A 19,744-nucleotide genomic window follows, 5' to 3' on the forward strand; every position below is an offset into this window, starting at 1 on the left:
ATGTGATGAGGGTTCAAAGGAAAATCTGAAATCTCTCTTCTGAAATTTGTGAGCAAGAAAGAGTGCACGTGTGCATGCATGTGTATGTATACAAATGCATATATTTTCCTGAGCTTTTCTTTCCCTTTTTGCTACAAGCTTATCCAGAAGAACGTTATCAAAAGGGTTAAAGATATAGTATTAATGCTATACCACAACTGATGTCAGCAATTTATAATGGGATGGTGGGTTCTAGTGCCAGAAGCTATGGCACAGGAGAGAGTGTTATTATAACAGCATGATTCTCAATGAAAGCCTGTCATCTTCTGTTCTCAAACCTTTGCTAATGTACTGAGGCTATGTGACCAGATAGAAAAGGAATGTTTTTCAGCTGTTATGTGGTGGCTATTAATATAGTTACTACTATACAATAAATATGCTGTTACTGCTTGCCATCATTTTAAATTGACAAAGACACAGGAATCTCTTGGCACAGCATTGTTTCTAAAGGGCCACATCCCTCACTCCTTATTCATATGAAACTCCTAATAAGTTAGCTCAGTAGAAATTTTCCTTTTAAGAATTTTAAGCCCTTGAGACCAGCTGGGTACGAATACCATGCTATGTTAGACCATATTCTATGTGATTGACAGGGCATAATGCAACACGCAAGTTTGAATTTTTCTGCATTGCTTCTCTTGTATTCTTCTAACATGCCAGACAATACCAATCAGATCTAGCACATGCTCAGCTGCTGGAAGATAGAGATTAATTTTTTTTATCAGTGGCTTGCCATTACGTCTGACTAGTAGCCTTGACAATTCACAATGGATAAATAAGACTTAACAGTTGTTTAACTCTTCACAGAATTTCCTTTCTTTCTGATACCGCTTTTCCAAATCACTCACCTATGTTTCATATATATATATATATATATATATATAATTTTTTTTTCAGGCCCCAAAGAGAAACTTTCAATTTGGTAAAGAAATGTTTACTTACAGCATTTGATCAATTGCAGATAATTTTAATTTGACTAATGAGTTCTTGCAACATTGTGCCCAAGGAATATACAGCTAATTCTTCAGCCTAATGGACAGTTTTACATAGTTGTTTGTAGTTTACACACTAAGCAAATTATCAACAATGGATGTAACTGAGAAGATAATTCTGTCTACACCATTTATCAAGAAAGAAATCTGAGTCACAAAGATGAGCAGATGCACCTTGATCATGCTGCTCACTAGAGCTAGTTAGAGCATCAGAGCCAACACAGCACTCCAAGTCACCAGGTCACACACAGCACCAGCTTAGTGAGCTGGGAAAGCAAGAAAATTTTGTGGAATCAGTGGAACTTAGACAAAAAAAAAAAAAAAAAAAAAAAAAAAAAAAAAAGTACAGATAAATATTTGTAACTTTGCATTTGAATTTCCTAGACATCTGTAAAAATGAAATACTTTAAGTTAAATCAAAGTAGCTGTTAATGTCATTTACACCAAAATTAAAATGTATCATGCACATACACATTACTGTTCATATTTGAAGTAATGCTACAGTAGCTGTAAAGCTGGTTGCCGCTGATATCTACTCATACATGTATGTAATTTGTGCTCATAATGTTTACCACCTACTTTTCCTATACTTTGTTGCTTTCACTCACCTCGATCTGTTTTTCTGCCAAAAAAGAAAAAAAAAAAAAAAGAAACAAAACTTGAAAATTCAATGGAAGATGCAGAAGCATAACTTTATTTTCCTAACGGATAAAAGAGGGAGGGAGGAAAAAAAATGCAAGAACTTGTCTGCCTAACTGCATCACTACTGGAAGTGAAACTTGAATAGACTTACAGACTTTAGGCAATGTTGAACAAAGATCTCAACAGAGGAAACAACTAATCACAGAAACAGGTGATCTACTGGTTCAAGCACAGAACTGCAATTTGTATGAGCACATGCTGTAGAACTAGAGGAGACATCCTGGGTCAGTGAATCCAATTCCCTGCTATCATAAGTAATCATGTCATATAATCCCATTCATCTAATTTGAGCTCCATCTTAAAACCCTTTTTACGAATTTGCGGAATAAATGCATTCATAGCTAGTTTATATTCACTTGTTCTTGTGTAACCTTGTCCCTTAACAAAAATAGCTCATCATCCTCCTGCTTCCCATTTATTTATAGAAAGCAATCTCACATTTACTCAGCTATTATTTTGCTTGCCTAAGTCCAGCTCTTTCAGTCCCCTCATGTAAAATAGGTTCTTCATTCCCCTAATTATGAAAGAAGATGGTTTCTACCTTCTGTGTTCAAATATCTTTTTTAATACCCACTACAAGGTTTCTACTATTAACCAGTGAGGTTTCATTAAATACAAGCAAAACTGTTTTTCATACATAGTATGTTTTCCTTCTTTCATTCCCTTTCTCTCTCCTTCTCTTCTTTCCGTTCTCTCTCCAACATGGCCAAGTCACACAAGTCTTCTGTGACTGATGCACATATCCAAGTCTTCTGTTCCATCTGCTGTTTTCCTAGCCTGCAAGTTACACTTTTTGTTTAATTAGCAATATGAATGTACCAATACCAAACATATCAATTTTTGTTGCATTTCATCATAAATCTGTTATTTATGTCGTAACTGTCAAGGAGTTCTCATTTATCACTACCATGCCTTCTCTAACTAGAATTTCTCTTAAATTTTTGCCATTGGTTGATTTTATTCCTAATAAACTAAATTCCTGAATGAACACACTAACAATCATCAGCCCCAAAGGTATTTTACATAATATACTCAAAGGTATATTCCTCAAGAGGAATTCTGCTAATAGTATCTCTGAGGACAAATCATAGAATCATAGAATCATGGTTTTGGTTGGAATGATTTATTTCATTTCTCTTCCTTTTAGCTGTCATAGACTTAGAAAACTAATTAGTTCTAAGTCTCCTAAGTCTGTAAATCTCTTTCTGAGGCTAAATAATTTCTCCATATCAGATGTTCTCTTGAAGTCCAGGTAGCAAAGGTCTACTGTAATTTTCTTAACAGTTATATTGTTAAACGTCTCTCAGGCTACCCTAGCACAACTCCTCCCTCCATCTTTCACTAATGAAGATTTCATTTTATCCCATTTTTCATTGGTATCTGTGTTCTTAAATACTTTTCTTAAAATGTGTTTCAAGTCCTTGCATATGGACTTTTTTTTTGCTGTTGTCTTAAATTTTGAAGAATTCGAAGTGTCTAATTCTATTTGACATTTCATACAAAGATCATTTTTCACAGCAGCATCTGTAAGTGTTTTGCAGACTGTAGATAATTCATCAACAGAGCTCTGAAGAAACCTTATGGGATAGGTCAATATTCTTAACCAAAGAGGACCAAAGGTTAAATTACTTGACCACATAGGCTCAGTAAGTCAGAGGCAGAGCCAGAAGGAATAAGACCCAGGAGCTGACTGAGCTGTTTGAAGCCAATATGAAGTTCCCAATGATGTTTTGCAGAAACAGAATTCTAAAGCAGCTTCTGCAATACACTTCTCCATTCTCTAATCACTAAAGCATCATTGAGCTAAATAGCTCTTCAGTTACTAAACTTTTAAAGGCTGTTTTGTCAGTGGTGCTGGTGATAGTTTTTGCCCAGTATGGTACTTGATTTCACATGATTTCACAAAAGTGCTCATCATGCATTATTTCAATAACATAAGCTTAGGCAAGTAGCATGCTTTAAAATTTATTGACACTATAATCCTTTTAAATAGCTTCAGCATAGCATTAACGTATTACTGAGAATGAAAATGACAGTATAATATCAAAATTGAATCAAGCAAACTCTAAATAAAATTTGTGTAGAAAGTCAGATCTCATTTCAGGCTATTTGCACCAAAGAGCATGATGATAATGTACACTATTTATGTAGCTGATCTGGAAATGTTTTAACAACATTTGTTTATTTGTAAGGGGCTCATACTAATAAATGATGATAACATTCTCTGTCCTAAATCCTTGTAAACTGGGGAACAAAGTCAATGAAATGAAACTATTGTATTTGTGTTCAGTCTGGAGAAACTCAAATCCTCCAGCAGATTTAAATCTTATTTTGAAGGCAACAAAGCCTTTCAGGTATTTGCTTAAAATAACTTCCTGTTATTCTTGCTTGTTTATTCTTACTATACTTGATAAGCTTATCACAAAAATTTGCAAGCACCAAATCTATTAATGTTTTTGCGACAACACTTAAAAATCAGTGGAAGCCTAACTTGGACATCTTCAATATTTTCTTTATAACCCTAATAACTTTCTGATTATCACAACTCTCCAGAATTTTGCTCAAAATGTTTGAGAAGTATCTGAAATAGAAGCGGTGCTTTGATTTAATACTTATATTTTTAACCAGTGCAGATGGGCATATTTTCCAGAGCAGTTTTACCAGTGACATTCAATATGGACAGCTACAGTTCTCACATTACTAAGATAATGTTATTGCTATTAATAATCTCAAAGAACCTCTGAGTTTGAAGGCACTACATAGAGCCACAGATGGCTGCATAAAGGTTATTATTTTTATAGATATAGCATTAAAAATACTGGAAATGACATGCATAAGTTTTTGTAGTGCTGTGTGTTTACCTTCAAAAAGCAAGAAAGGAATTTGACAAGAAGAGTACTTGGAGGAAACATAACACTATATAAATGACACTCTGGTGCAAGCTAAGCTTATGGCAATATAAATATTGATGTTATTAATGCCACCTAAACCATGTAAATATAAAATATACCTCCCTAACTTGTGTGCAGAGCAGCAGTTTATGTCAGCAAGGCATTAATTCCTTAGCAATAAGTTTTATTTTAAAATTATTTACTATGTTTAGGCCTATAAGGAAGGAAGAGCTTGAGGAAGTGTGCAACAGGAGTAAGAGAGAAAAAGGGAAAGGAAGAACTAGATGCAAGTAGCATTCAATACCATAAGCTATCATGGTATCATTTCTACAGTGATTTAAACTGTTGGCTACAGCATATGTATCTCTCGTGTGAATGTAGTTTCCTGAAGTGAATGGAAATTTGGACTTTTGTAAGGGTTTAGCTAATTGGGCCTGTGGCTATTAGATCTAGGATATATATAATAGGTTTTATGAATAAGTGCCTGGACATTAATTCTGTTAGTGTTAAATAGACTACTGCTTCTATTTCAATGCTGTGTGTTCCCACTATCTCTTCACCCACAGCTCCAATTGAAGACAATGATGTTGCATTCTTTGCATTCTTTGTCAAAGGTGAAGATATGAACCCTACATTAAGACTCAACCCTAGTTGTTCCTTTTGCTATGCCAAATGACCCAACTTGGTTAATTAACTTAATTTCAGTGACAGAAAAGTTTCCTTATGCCAGCTGTACCAGCCCCATCACTGCAGGCTTATTTTTAAAATTAATACATTAGCACTTTGTCAAAGCTATTTTTATTTTTGCCTAAAAATGAGACCTCCATAATTTTGTGGAGACTGTAATATGTTTTGATCATAGAAAAAAATGTTCTGATGTTCTGCTTATTTGAAATAAAGAGTAAAAAAGTAAGTATCACATTCCAGCTAGTGAGACAAATATCTCAAAGAATATTCAGTGTTTCTAACTGATATTTATATGATTGTCAAAGTACAATCACTTTTAAGTATGTATTACAGTCTGTGAGGAATTAAAGTCTGAATGGTCCTTTAAATCTATGTAGCAAAATGGCCATATATAAAATTGCACATGGTTATACAAACTTTTCAAAGAATAATAAAATGGTTTGGGTTGGAAGGGACCTTAAAGAATGTCTAATTCCGACCCCATTGCCACTGACAGGGACACCTCCCACTAGATCAGGTTGCTCAAAGATCAAAGGTTGCTTTTAGATCATTTCAGTTCAAAGCTATTATTACACATGGGGATTTTTTGTTTGTTTATTTCTCTTTGTTTGTTTTTCCACTGATGTAAGACAACATGCAGTACTGAGTCTAAATTATACACATAACTCATATATATTAGCTTAGATTCCATATATCTATAGCATTTATAGATTTTGGATATAGATAGGCTTTGGAGTGTTATGCTTCTCAGTAGGTATTTTCCATCAGTGCACTGAGCAGGAGGAAAGGATAGATCTCTTTCTAGGCATCTTGTAGGACTTTGCTGTTAAAAATAGCAATCAGATCACAAGTTAAGTATTTATATGTGGTGTTTGATGGGATGAATGTTCTTTTTCATAAGAGAGGAAACGTAGAGAGCTCATAATCATATTTAAAAGTTAGTAAGTGCCCAATGATGTGCTTAAATGAAGTCCTAATTAACCATAAGGAATACGGAAAGGGTAATCAGAAGAAGTATCCCTACTCCTTTGATGTCAGTGGAAATTATTCTATTGATTTTGCTGAGGGCCAAAGCATCACCTAGGCCTTTGACTCCAGCAACTTTAGTCATATATATTAAGTAGAGACTCACTTGGTTGTTCTCATCTATTTCACTGCTGTTAGCCATGCATTAGTTATCAGTTGCATATAGCAATGGGCTGGTATTCAGTCACAGGCTTTGACTCCAATCAAAAAACGTGGGGAAACAACTAAATAATTCTGTATCACTTTAGATGTCCCTCTTCATCAAATCAAAATTTTTTATTTTTTTTCCAAATTTTTCAACCAATTCTGAACATAACATCAATGATAAAATTAATGACTTTGCATTAAATCTAAGCAGAATGGTTTCATCCTTAGTATCTGTCACTCTCTTTAATCTTTACTACTCTGGAAAGCTAATCTAGAAATCAGATAAATACTTGACTGTTCATTCTGTGGTCCACATCCTAAACTAGTATAACTCATCCGATGATGAGTTAATTAAAGCCAAGGAAGTTGTGTCAGTACAAACCAACTGAAGAGCAGACCCGTGTGTTCAAATTACAGAGCATATATTGTAGCATTGACAAATATTCTAAACGTCAAATCAGTAACTGGATGCCATACATACAGCCCACTAGAATCATGCTCACTGTAATAGTACAGTATCTTCTCTCCAGGAACCATTTAAGAAGGGAAATTTCAGATATATAGGAAAAAACGTTGAGATGACCCTCAGATTATGAAAACTATTCCAATAAGCATTCTTTATTTGGGAAATTGATTTGTGAAGTTTTAGTACAGACAACCTATGTAACTCAAGCAAAGCGAGATGTTGAAGACATGCGGAGAAAACCCTTCCTTTGAAATAAATTTTAATTCCTCCCGTGACTCTAGAAGGAAACTGCTTTTGACGGACTATATTTTGCCACTGTTTCATTTAATAATTCATATCAACATTTACCGAGGGAGTTTCTCATTCATACAACCAGCCAAGTTGCTGTCCATTCTAATGACTTTTATTACTTGTTGCTGTTGTGTTGTGGACTATGCAGGTAATACTGCTACAACTAAACAAAAAGGACAGCATTAGAAAATTTGATCTTCGGTAAGGGTTTTATTTCAAACTGTCTCAGGTTTATATTTTAGGTCATACTATATTTTGAAACAAAATCTTTCTCACTCAAAAACCTAACAATATAATGGGTGATGGTTCTTGCTCCTTTGAATGAAGATAGCTGCAAGCCATTTCTGTCCATTTAAATATATGTGGAGACCCTGCAAAACAGTTATCATGTTCAAAACCTATTGATTTGACTTTGGAATTTGAAGTATACAGAATTTCACAGAATTTGGTCTCAGCTGTGGAAAGAGTCTGTTTCCAAATTATTTATTTATTTATTTATTTATTTTAAATGGATGTGGAAGGAACCAATATCATATATATTTAAAAATAGTGGTTTGCATTACATAGGAATAATACCTGAGTCACAACCAGGATCAGGTAGGGAGAAATCAAAAGAATTTCTATTGCTTTGGCATGGAATGAGTACATTCCATGAGTACACCTGAATCACTCTTAAGCTTTAGGGAAAATAAAAATAAAAATCTTAGCTATTGTTAAATCCAAGTCATGTGGAGTACATTCTGCTTAGGAACAATAGTCTATATGTACTGAAATACTCATGAGAAAACATGCCTGATTTATATTGCTACAATAGAAAACAAAATGCTTTAAAACCAACCATGGCTGTCTATAACTCTCTCTGTAATGAGCAATACATAAATAACTTGTAATACTAATAGTAATGATCACTTCACTACAATATTCTTCAGAGTTCTGCTGATTCTACTTCCTACTTTCTAGATTCTACTTTCTGAAGAGCTTCACCAACTTCCTACCACTATGTACTCCAGATTTTGTTTTGTAAATGGAAAAATCCAACATTGTGAAGCTGAAGCTTCATTAAGAATTATATAATTATTGTAGCAGTTTTAGTTCTTGCACTTGGGCTAGAAGTAGATAGTTGTTTTGGTGGATTTACTTTTATTATTCTTCTGGGGCTACACACTCAGACATATGAAATACATGCATGAGTTTCTCTACAGGATGGCATGTTAGCCATCAAGATAAATCAAGAAACTTAACTCAAACAATGTGATAATTTTTGCTGTTTATAGAATGTCAATTCATTTTCACATTTGTTATTAAAAACTGGAGAGTTCATTTTTATTTTTGTATTATTCTTTATGAAAATAGCACACACACACAAATGAATTTTTGGACATTGCCTTTTGACTAAATGTTCTCTTTTCAATTCAGTTATCAAAAATGTGGATTATTTGCAATCATTTTTTGACCTCTATTGTGAGTGTGGAGGGGTATACCAATAGGCTCACTGTAGTTACCAATTTGATTTGTTAATTCACTGACATTTATGCATTGATTCATAAACCATCAGCACCCTCTAACTCACTTCAGGCTTTTCATACAGTTCTGCAAATGCACTACATTTCTGATTATTTACAGTCATAAATACATTTTGTAGTGAAACCTTCAATAGGTCTACTGTAAGGATACTCATATTTCTGCTTTAACCCATGGATGAAGATTTGGAACAAGAAATATGTCTCTTAATTACTGTTTATGTAAAGTAATTCCAGATTTTATATGAATAAATCTTGATTTATAACTAGAGAAAATCCTTGCTGGAAGAATGACCAGTCGCACATGACTTTTTTGCTTTTTCAGATATTATAATTTCACTTCCCTTATTGGATACGGTATTATGTGAGAAGATTCAAATAGTGAAAAATTGTCAGAAAGACCCTCATTCATTTCAGTCCAGTAATATGGGATATGCAGATATTTAGATTACATGATTTTATTTTCAGCATTTCAGTGCACACGAGGGAAAGAAGTAAGGATCCCCTTATGATTGCCAGCAAGTATACAGCACACATGTACTTATTTATACCAAGGAGAGTCTTCCTACAGGAAATTGCCTGAAAACCAAGCAATATACTGTGCTGATTAATTCAACTTGTATAATTACCTAGAAGCAAGGAACAAGACTGACGGGAAAAAGAGATTTGCTTCTTGTTAGATCAGCTCTAATCTCATTTCCACACAGTATAAAAAGACTGCTTTGTACTTCTATCTGTTAGTGAACCTATAGAGTCCTTGCTAAAGTTGCTGTCTCAGATAGTAGATGTTAAAATTGATAGAATCATAGGTCTATGCAAGTACAGTCCTTTAGTCTTGGTGGGAGGACCTAGGTTTCAATATATCCAGGCTTTTAAGCATTGGATGTTAAGATAGTAGTTAGAAAGAAAATAAAAGCAAGGGCGAGAGCCTGTATATTATATTTATGCAAGGAATCTACCCCAATCTGTCTATTGGGAGTCATTTTTGCAACAGTGTTATTTGCAGTTGGAATACAAGCACAATTCATGTAACTTTGCTAACTAATTATCTAGATTGTTCATGTATATGAAGTCAGTGGAGTTACAAACGTGATCCATACACTCATAAATAATTGTGGGTATACACCACTGCCTTGAATTTCATGTCCAGAATGGAATTTAAAGCTTTGTAATTCTGACTGACCATGTCTCATGTTACAAATATCAATAATTCTTTACATGAAATAAAGTCATTTGATATTATTAAACACTACAAAATTATTTTGTAAGGATATCTTGCAGTAATGCTTTATAGGTTGGTGTTAGGCTACTACAATGATGGGCAGAATGTAAGATCAGAACAGATCAACAGAACTTGTCCATTGTCACTCAGAGTGGTTTATAACTGGTTGCAAAACACTGTACTTGTTTTCACAAATAAAACAATGACTAACAAAATATATACATTTATTCTTAGACACTAACTGCCTCTGTAGTACTACTGAAATTTGTACTGTGAAAAGCCCACTAAATCATTTATTACAACACATCACTAGTTACCAGCTAGCACAGCTTTATGCACTTTGTTTTCCATCTTTGCTTGGAGACAGCAGCATAAAGTCTCACTATAGGTTCCAGAAGTAAATATTCCCCTGCAAAGCAGCAGTCCTCAATTATCTCCAGTAACATTAAAGCAATTTCCTAACACAGTTCTTATCTTCCTTAGACACCACCATCATCAGCACATGCACAAGTATAGGCTGAATTGAACTAAAAAAGTGGCAAATTGATGGAGGACATCTGTCATTTTTCTCCCCACTCCTGCACTACAGAGTTCCTGTAGCAAGAGAAATTATATAATTCACTACAAATTATCAGTTAAAATTTAATGCAAGTGCCAAATGTCTAGAGCTGCATTGATAAAACCATTATGCCTGCAGTCCGCTGGCACAATGAGATGAAGGTTAGGCTGGTAAATTTTTTAGAGCCATATTATATGTTCATGCTAGTCACATGCATATGAAAATCAAGCTTCATTAGATATAGCAATGGTGGAAAGCCTAAAAAATGTCATGGAAAATATGTCAGTCGCAAAAAGTATAGCAATTACTATGAGACAGAGATACGAAACATGAACTGATGTATAAATAGATGCCACAGTAAATTATATAACCACATCCACTTACGCATCTGAAACTCAAACTATGCAGCAAGTAACTACAGCAGTGCTGTAAACATGACCATAGAAAATCTTGTGCCCAAACATCTCCTTAAATCACCTATTAAATCAAGTAAAAATGAATAAAATATTTACTTCTTGCGAGAGATTTGAAGAGTAGGGTTCTCCATTGATTCAGAGCCAACTGGGGCACAAACAGTTCAGTATCATCTCCCAGACTGAACCCTTCCCTCGTACTGCTGAAGAAGGAAAACTGGCCTACTGTCATTGCTCTTGCAAGGAGCTTAATAGTTTTCTTCTTTATGTTGTGAATATTCAGCTTCTGTAAATCAGTTCAGCCTGACTTACACAAGCACTATACATCTAATGATTCTGCTTGTGGATCAGCATTCCTTTGATCAGATGTTGCTATTAACTCTTCTCTCTGTCTTTCATTTGTGGTATCTCGTTTCACCTCAGGAAGAATAGTGCAGAGTTATTTTCTAACTATGTGCTTCTTACAAGGACCTGTACAGTGTGACTGCTTTGAAAGAACAGAGGAAGAAGAGGACGTGGAGGTAAAAGAATGGTTCATCCTCCTTACCTAATAAATCTTTCCACTGCTGACAGGGAATGGAAAAAATGAGGCTCAGATAATAGTGGTGGGTTACCTGAGTCCACCACCTTTCATTTCAAAAAGATCACTGCAGACTGTGTCTGGATTTCAAATAGAAACAGAAAGATTTTGTATTCAGTAGGAGAAACCCTGTGTCATCTTGCCCCTTCTTAAGCTCTAAAAATATTGCTCTCTCTTGTTATTTGTCCTAGACTGCTAGGAAAGATGGGTCAGAACCCATAATCTTGTTCTTGAGAACAGAAGAAAAAAAAAAAAAAAAAAAGATAACTAGTAAGAAATAATTCAGCATGCTTTAATTTTTGCTTGTACTCAATTTCTTTGAAACGTCTAATAGAAGACTTGCAAATCTGACAAAACATGAGTTTTCTCCAACTCCTTAAAGCCAATTACTTTTTTACAATAAATGTGTTTATGTGAATTTTAGTGCTTGTGAAAAAGGAAGAGTGAAGTGTTTCATTCATTGGTAAAGCATCGCACACCAGTCCTCAGAGCAGTTCTGCCAATGCAGTTCAGGCCCACACCTGTCCTGGAGCTATTCACAGAGCTAATCTATGCGGTTGTTATTCCCATGTGGGCAGCTATCCATGAGAGGCTTGCCTGAGACCAGCCAAATTCATCCAACTTGTATTTTATTACACACAGGAAGTTTGATTTGAAAGAGTGAAGGGGCTAACTTGTTAACTCATGCAGTGCCATCTTCCCACGGAGTTTTCTCTTTCCTTTTTCAGTTACAGTAACTGCATCCTGGTCAGGTTCTTTGCTGGAGTTTCTGTAAGATTACAAGGATGCAAGTTTAGTAGGGTTACGTACTGTCCCAAATATTATTCCTACCAGAACATTTGTGGAGAATGTGGAGAAATCATAGGAAGACTTCACACCCTCTCTAACAAAGCAAGGGCATATATCTCTACTGTAACATTCCCCATAAATCACTTGTTTCCTTCATTTTAAGTGCACGGACTTTGTAGTGCTGATGATCGTGGGCATTTGCAGTGCCTAGAGGAAGAGAAATGCCAGTCCTCCCATATGCACACTCATACAGGGAGTTTCTGTGACTGCTGCCAGTTCAGTCCCCATTGGGCACCATTCTTTGTCACCTCACTGTTTTTAAAATTCGGTGTCAAATTCTGCCTCACTTTTAGCTGCAAGGAAAAAAAAAGAAAAAGCATACCCAAACTTAGACCACAATGAAGAGCTCAATCAATGCATGACCTACCCAGTGATTTAATCAACAGGACAGCATGGATGCACTAACGATGCAGAAGCAGCATCACAACTCCATGTGTTGCAGTTCATGATAGTAATTTCCTTCACCTTCTTTTAAACAAGAATAGTAATAAAGACCCACTTCAGTCATTTGTTCCCACTGTACTGTCCCCAGTTTTACTCTGATTCAGTGTTTTGTTACATAATGGAATTCCAGGCTCTTTCAGATGAGAGTTCTAATAGCAAGAGAAATCTAAGCGATATAAAAGCTGACAGGACCTATATTACATATTTTAAATTACAAATATTTATTATTCCCCTTTGATTTATCTCTGTAAAGCGGACACTCTGAGTATACACTTATGCCTGAGAGGAAAATCTGAGACTTCTTACTCACTAATTACTTTTTCCATACCATCTTTACTCTTTTTTTGTTTGTTTGTTTGTTTTTTCTTCTTAAAGTAAACATGCAGAGTGTCTGAGGTCACAAAAAATGAAGACATGGAATAACATTAAGGGTAATACAAGCTTATAAGACCTGCCTCACCAAGCCAGCCAGGGTTCTGCTGTAGAGATAATACAGTCTGAGACAGCACTAACTTTGCCTGATAATTCCCATGTGCTTTTTCCACAACAGAAAGAACTAGGAGAATAAACCTTTTCCTCCCCTCCCAACTCCTCTTACATTGTATGTTGCCCTACCTCTCCTCTCCATGGAATAACAGCTTAGATGGTTAAAACTGTGATCATTAGGAAATTCCAATTTCCTGTTGCACTGAAAGTTGATTGTTTATCTCTGTGCTTCATTCAGGCTGGACAAGTTTGATTACTCATTGTCATCCTGTCTTTTGACCAGTTATTTTCTGCCCACTTTTCCTTTCCTGCTTTTACGCCACCTCTGCACAATGCCGCATATTTAAATGAAAATAAAAGCTTCCATGAGAATCATTGTTTATTTTAGTTTTGATAGCATCTTTAGGATACATTGCATCCTCAATGTTCCTGACATGACAGACATAACAGAATGAACTCCAGCCTTAAAAGTCTTTCTTAACTGACTAACTAACTGGAAATTTTGATCAGGCCTGTGCTGGCATGTGGATTTAAAAAATAAAGAGAGAGAAAGAGGCAGGAGAAAAGTGTGGTGCTACTAGAATATAAATATAAATATATGTCAATAAAAGTACCCCTGAGGGTGAGAGGGAGTGTAAACGTCATAGCAAGATGATTGCTTTGGTTTTTTTCTTTTTTTCTCTTCTAGTATGTAGGAGGTAGTCTTTTAGCATAGCATTGAAGGAGTTAAAATGAATGCCTTTCTGCCAAACATGGTTATCATTCAACACAAGACAATATACAGGGCTGTAAAACACCCCTTCCCAAGTTCCCCAAATATTTCTTCACAAGAACTAAGTAGATTGTGAATGGATGTTATCTGAAATCTAAAGGTGTTTATTCTCTTAGTGATTAAAGAAAGAGGATCATCTTTTTGCAACTAGTTGGCTAGACTATAAGAGGTATTCTCTTGGTCAGCACATGTATAACAAGACAATAATTCAGTAGCTTGTAAAATATGATTGCATATGAGATATTGATGGCCTAAGGGAAGTTCTGAATATCAGAGGTTCATAATTAGAATACCTATGCATTTGATCCAATTGAGTTTCCATCAATGTCACAGACACAAGTGGTTATGAATTCCAGAGTCATCCCTGCCCATACAGACTGATTTATGCACTTCCAACTTTGGACAAATGAAGGGCAAATAATTAAAGCCAAGCCCTTCTACCTAGAGAACTCCTTATTATTAGGGAGAGGGTTGAGATTTATAATCCCCCCTCCTAGTGCTTAATAGAAAGTTCTTCAGCTGGTAACTCATAACCTATTTATGCTTATGCCATCCATCCAGTTTCTGTCATTCTGTCCTCTTATCTGTAAATCCACAGTCACAACATGTAGGATGTGTGGATCTGCTGATAAGAAATTTTTGCAGGAAAAAGAATCTGGGCAGATCAACAGTTCTGTTGCCAGAGCTGCTGGCAGCAACTCTAACATCTCATTTATTCCAGATTTATAAAGATCCACTGTGCTGATCTGAGGATAGAGCTGAATGTTTGACTTCTGTGATAACAGACTATCTAGTTGAAACCTGTATTTGGTACAAAATATTAAGTTAACTAGATACTGATAAGATTACATAGTGTGGGACAGAAAACAAACATTTTGTTAGCATTGAGATTTTCATAGTTCCTGTGCTGTTTATTATTATTATTATTATTATTTTATTATTATTATTTATTTTTAAAATTACTGTATTTTAATTGAATTATATATAACTAAAAACTAAAGCACTGGTGTGGAGGTAGGGATTCAGCACCCTGTAACCATCATTCAAAACAAAAATCGAAACCCAATTGCATCATTCTTTTTAAAACTATTAAACAGAGTGTTACTTGTGGAAACAGTACTCTATTAACTATGAGGGAGAAGAACTAGGGAAGAAAGGCAGGGAAAGCTCATACACAGTTTCCATTTCAATATTCTACAGTATCACTGGTTGCCCTGCCATCTAATTAAATAATAATAAAAAAGGAAGGTGCCAACTAAACACCAGAAGGAAATAGATTTGCTAAATGATCCTTTGCCATTCAAATTGTCTCAGAAAGATTTTTATTAATACTTTGTGTGTCTGTCCCTGCATGCCTGTATGTGCATGCCTGTATGTTTATCATTCTGAATATACAATACCAAACGCATAGAGATTCTGATAGGGCAAAACATGGATAAAGTAATTAGGGTAACCTTACTGTCAAATGCTCTGACACGGAGGCTCTGACCTCTCTGGGCAATGATAAAGGACTTGGCTCTATCAATGGCATTCAAAGTACACATGAAAAAAAGAGAGATGTCCATTGTGATTCTTTCTAGCCTAAGTATTGTCAAAGCTATACTGGTAGATGCTTTTCTCTCTAGGTAAAAACTGTTGCACTGCACTGCACAAGAATAAGGTTCTAAAATAATTCAGTCAAATAGTAAAAGTAATCTCTCAAATAAAAAGAAGAAGAAAAAAAAGACTTCTACTGGCAAGATGCATTTTACAATTTACTGCTGAATTGCTGCAAGAAGTTCTTCACTGAGCAGCATGGCACAGGGCCAGAACGAGCTATTTCAAAAATCACTGTTGGGCATATACCAATTTGATACACAAGATTTAGCAATACATTTGGGAACGACTCTGTGTATGTGTGTCTGTTTTCATGTCCTGTTAAATTATAACATGCTCTAACTGTATACTCATCTTCGGCATATGGAAATTTGTTTTTAGACTGCTAAATTTGTTTTAAAAGACTGAAAATATATCAAGTTGGATAATAAATATTTTTTCATTTACTTATTTTGTTTTGGAAATTATTTTTTTTTTTATGGGCAGCTCAAATGATAAAATGTCTCAGATGAATCTTGTAAATCACTTAAAGCAAGGATGCAAACTTTATGAGTGTGAGCTATTGGATAGCTTCTTCCACTTCCAAATTCTCCAGTTCAATGACTAACATGTGGTCCTACAATAATGGATCACTAGAAAAAGATGCAATATGCATATACATATTTAGCATAGTAAATTGGAATCCTTCAACCACCCAATCCAGGTTCATAACAATTCAGGTTTTAATGTGATAAAACTTCAGATTTTTTTAGATACTTACAGGTCATTATGAAATGACAGCAAGTTTTCAACTGATACAGCTAAAGAGTATATAAAGAGTATGTTTAGTCTAGCAACAAACTCCAGAGCTAAGTGGTTAAAGATAAGACTAAGGTAAACCTAGATCAGTCAGTGAGGTGGCCTGTGAAACAAGACAAACAAGATTGCTAAATGGGGTTCATTTAGCTTGATGCAAATCTTTCAGTGACACAAGAAGCACCACCTAGGAAAAACTTCCTAGATCACAAATGAAATTAAAAGGTAACACAAACACACTACTAGGAAACATTCCTTCATTTAGAAACACCTCACATGGTTTCAACTAGCATTTCAGGCATGCAATAGGCTCACTAAAACCACCTCACTTACCAAAATCATCATTCGTTAAATAATATGTACACCCAATGCCTTGTCTACAGGTAGCTTATGTAACAATACAATGTAGGTTGCATCCACGACACAGATACTGCTACAATCCTAATATGGATGTAATTCTAGTCATTTAAATCACTTCTACCTACATACTTGTTTCCACATACACACATGAAGAAACTACTAATGAAAGCATATACACATTAGCACAACCAGAGACACGCTGATGGGTTTGTATCATCTTCAATTACAGCTAAATGACATCACTTTGGGGTATTCAAATTATTACTCACATGAGTAATCCCTAATCATGAGAAGAGTGTCTGTGAAATTAACTTGCTAGTGAAAGGAAAAAGGATCGAGTCTGGAATCAAATAAATTAATTTAAAAAGCAGTCTTTCGGCTGTGAAGTTCTGTTTCATAAGCACAGCTAGGTTTGCTTTCCATTGACCTTGGGAGCAACTCAGTATTTTTAATCTAATTTAGAAATTACCAAAACACTGGAGGAAAAATACTTTTTTATTGTTTAATTTAATTTTCAATTAACCAAAAAATTTTTTTGAATTGACATTTTTTGAATTAAAATTAATTATATGCTTTGAAGGGTTTGAGGGAGTCCTTAGTGATTACAGACAAAGTCATGGTTACTGATATATGTAGCACATATATTAATTATATATAGATGACATTTCTTCTTCAGAACTGTGTATGAAATGTCTTGTAAAGGTGTTGTTGGTCTAAAATAATACTTGTTTCTTCTTGCAGTCATACTGGGAATGTCACACCCATCTTAAAACAGTTCAAATACTGCATTTCTTTTTCTTTGTAGCAAAAGCATGCGGAAGAAAATAAATATTTTTAACTCTGAACTTACAGGCCTAGGGCTGATGGCCCTATGACTGCAGTTTGACCTGTTTGATCCTCAATGGGTTGTGTGAAGATTGAGCATCACCAAAGAATCGCGGCAGTGCTAGGATGCTGAGGGAGTACTGCATCCTCTCCCCACACAGGCAGCCCTCCCACATGATGAATCTTGGCTAATTCTTATGAAACAGCTCTGAAAGATAAGAACTACTCATGCAGCCACCCAGTTATGGTACAGGGACAGAACTACTGCTGAGAAAAGCTTTTCTCTTTAGTTTAATTTTCCCTGTTGGTTTTAATGAGCGAATGGCAAAGGCTACCAGCAGGAACTGGTAGCAACCCTGCTGCACACTTATTTCAGTTCTAAGAAGGTGCTGATGAGGCTTTTCATTCAGGGCTCTGACCTTTCCTGCTCTTAATGGGTCATGGAGTATTTCTGTACAGTACACAGTACTTACTACAATAAGTGTCAGCCTGGCCAGACCTTGAGTTACTATGCATGATAGTAAACAGCTAATGAATTAGGGAGATGAAATTCCAAAATCTTTTGCCTTAATCTTGTAATTCTCCATCAAGATCTCTGACATTCACTACATTTTATCACATCAGAAGTCTATTAAATTTTGCCTGAAAGGGCTGAGGGATCAGTTTCAATGACCTTTGAATGACCAACAATTCTTTGTGCTGCATGCATTTGGAAACAACCTTGCATTATACTAGGATAGAAAATGTGTGTTGAACAATAAATAAATAGATAAAACAGTTGCAGCTCAAAGTAGAATGTGCAGGAGATTGCTTCTAGGTAGCACTGATAGCACAAGATTTCCTTTTAGAAGGGATGTTTTATGGACCTCTTCAAGCATCATTAAGTTTTCAGGAATGCTGAAGAGAGCATGATGGATTTGTTTTAGAATGTTCCTAGTATTTAGTTTTGATTCTGCTTAAAGGGACATGTCAGAAGAAGGAGTTAAAAAAGAGAAAACAAAAATGAAAACTATCCAAAACAAAACTGTTAGCCATGTAAATCACCAATAAAAAAAAGGAAGGTATCTAAAGGTCCAAACAGCTTTCACCACTGGCTGAAAATATTAAATTTTACTATTTGTAGGAGATATTGTTTGTTGTGACTAAAATATAATATCTTAAGCAGATATATAATATCTTAAGCAGTTTTCATTTCAAATGTTTCTTTCCTGAGTATTGCCTATGGATTAAAGTTTGGGTTTACTTTAAATACATGAATAAAACATTCCTGTCAAGACAAATATTTTAATGATGATTTTTTGTGGTTGCTTTTCCTTTAAAAGAAGTCGGTTACTTGAAAGGTGCAGGTTACTTATAGCTTCAGGGTGACTAAAGCTCATATCTTTAGTGTATATTAAATTAGCCTTCTTTACAGTAATAGCTATACATATTTTTACTAAAAGACAATATATATATATATATTTGTTTTACCATTTTTTAAAAATGCAGTTTTTATGCCTTTAGGGCAAGTTCCAATTCTTTTGGTTTCATGAGGAAATAAATAAAAAGCATTGGCAGAGAAACTCCTGAAAAAACTGCCCAAGGGGGAGGAAAGGAAACACCTAAAACCATCATATTACCAAGCACTGAGGTAATCAACCGCAACCTGGGAAATGTCAAACAATGGTATTCACCTACCCAGAGATATTGCCGGTCAAGTCCTCAACTGCCATTTACAATCACTAACTAAAACTTGGAATATAGCTATGGATATAAACAAGAGACAAATTAGTATTGGGAAGCTGGGTTTAATAATCCCCTAAAAGAGACCATCTGTTTATAAAGACCCCCTTTTCCTTGATCTCTGACATGTATTCTTAACATAGACACAGCTGGATTTTTTTTCCACGTTTTTTAAACACCCTGCTACTATAAAGTCTACTTATAGAATATCTGGTCAGAGCGTTTGTCTCAAGTTTCAGTTATTATGTAAGCACTCAGGGGCAATAAAATTTCACATACAGTCAGCCGGCTTTAAAGTAAGTATTAAACCATCAGACTAACATAAATGCACTTCCTTTATTATTGCTGTTCACTACCATT

At 35.1% G+C, this 19,744-nt stretch overlaps 1 protein-coding gene across 8 annotated transcripts in view; it reads right to left on the minus strand.

The window, feature by feature from the left end:
* FLRT2 (fibronectin leucine rich transmembrane protein 2) overlaps positions 1-19,744 on the minus strand; it is a 57,961-nt gene that overhangs the window by 31,372 nt on the left and 6,845 nt on the right. For 3 of the 8 annotated variants that reach the window (XM_038179134.2, XM_013102423.5, XM_072038387.1), the window contains exon 2: positions 12,210-12,304. The exons of the other annotated variants lie outside the window; for them this stretch is intronic. The gene's annotated coding sequence lies outside the window, so the exon portion shown is untranslated. The remainder of the gene's footprint in view (positions 1-12,209; positions 12,305-19,744) is intronic. 8 annotated transcript variants of the gene reach the window in all.

Source organism: Anas platyrhynchos, chromosome 5, assembly GCF_047663525.1.
Source record: "Anas platyrhynchos isolate ZD024472 breed Pekin duck chromosome 5, IASCAAS_PekinDuck_T2T, whole genome shotgun sequence".
In the NCBI taxonomy this organism is placed as follows: domain Eukaryota; kingdom Metazoa; phylum Chordata; class Aves; order Anseriformes; family Anatidae; genus Anas; species Anas platyrhynchos.